This window comes from Drosophila takahashii, chromosome 2L (genome assembly GCF_030179915.1).
Source record: "Drosophila takahashii strain IR98-3 E-12201 chromosome 2L, DtakHiC1v2, whole genome shotgun sequence".
Classification (NCBI taxonomy): domain Eukaryota; kingdom Metazoa; phylum Arthropoda; class Insecta; order Diptera; family Drosophilidae; genus Drosophila; species Drosophila takahashii.
Genome location: NC_091678.1, coordinates 15,583,531 through 15,585,278, shown reverse-complemented (window position 1 = coordinate 15,585,278; position 1,748 = coordinate 15,583,531).

The window sequence follows — 1,748 nt, the reverse complement described above, 5'->3', positions numbered from 1 at the left end:
GTTGCCCACCAACCCGATCGAAACCTCAAACTGCCGACTGGCTGATTGTTTATGATGATATAAGGGTAATCATGGCCCGGGTGGCATGTGCCAAATTTGCCGCAAGGTTAAAGAGTTGAGTTGATTTGTCGACTGTGGGCGATCTGGGGATTGGAGATTAAAGACCTGGGAGGAGTCGTGTGAGAGATATGGAAATAATAATTAATTATTGTTCATGGGGTGAATTAATTGTTCATTTTTTATTGAGGCTAAGTGATATTAGATCAATCTGGGGAATCAAAAGACAATTAAAGTAATTAAATTAAGTACGTTTCTTATAAGCCCTGTATAAGCTAAGGTAAATAACTCAATTACCAACCTTAAAAAGTTATCTTATATTTCTAGTAGTCATCTTAGAAGCTATGACATCAAGGGACCTAACCTAACCCAAAATTAAAGCTGCGCTCGAAACGATTCTTCACCTTTTGGCGCTTCCCATAAGTACAAAAAAAATTGAAGTCAAATCAAGTCAGACCTCACCTTTAAATGCAAAATAGTTTATCACGCCCCCATCAATCAGGGCTAAATGTTAAACCCAAAAAAAGAGACAACGGCGATGAAATCAATTCCACTTCTTGTATCTGTTTCTGAATGATTTCAATTGTTTGACTTGGTTTTTTTCCCGGCGTCATCGCATTATCCAAATGCCATTTGAGTTTAACCTTTTAAGCGGCGGATTTCAATTGAGGAGGAGCCCGAAGGGGAGGAGGTTTGCTAGGCAAATTTCATGGCTACCAAAACAGCGTTCATCATCATAGCCGTGGCTAAAAAGCTGCCAATTCAAACAATTCAATGCTACCCAATAATGGGAGAGAAAGATGATTTTGGCTTTTTGGTTTTTGGAAAACCGCAAACTCATGATTTCTTCTTTTCTTTGTCATTATATCCCTCATTTAAAGTGCGCCAAACAGTAAATACCTGACTATCTCAATGAGCATTGTATGCAGATCGGAATGGATAGCCAACAAAAGGGCCTCAAGTGACATGGCTACCGCATTGAACAACTATGAGTGTATTTTTTCAAGGAGTGCCAGACACAACAGAAAGAAAAAGGAAACAATTTTGCACACTTATTTCTTTTGAACCACTTTGCAGTCCAATTTTGGAGGGCAATCATTTGCAGCTGGAAAGTTTGACATTCTTGCCTGGCGGCGGCATTCTTGTTAAGATTAGCACGATTACGGGGATTACCATATTGGCTATAAAGAAGGGGAACAAATTGAAAACACAGACCACCAGACCGGGCTGCAACTAGTTTTTTTTTCACTTTTTTTGTGTTTGCGCAAGCGTCTTGACAGCAACGACTTCGTTTTTAAGATTCCCGCGGCGCATCGCACCTGAAATTACAAATTTTGTAATTGCCAAACAAAGCGCAGAAGCCAAAAAAAAGAAAAGGGGTCGAGTAGGAGGACGGTGCTGATGGCAGGGGAGGAGTCTTTGCAACTGGGACTGAGACTACGACTAAGACCCAGTACGGGGACCCGTGTAAAGCCCCGCACAATGCCGGTATTGCCAAGAAGGCAAGCGCTAAATTATAGTAGATACGAGCTCATGTTGCAGGCAAAAGGCATGTGCACGTTGTGCAAATCGCTGACAAAATGCGAGCCCACTTCGAGTGCTGATCACAATTTGCGGTGGCAACGTGAGGTGATCGCAGATTAGAGCTGGGTTCAAGCATCGGTTTTAATGAATTTTATGCCTTACAGTTT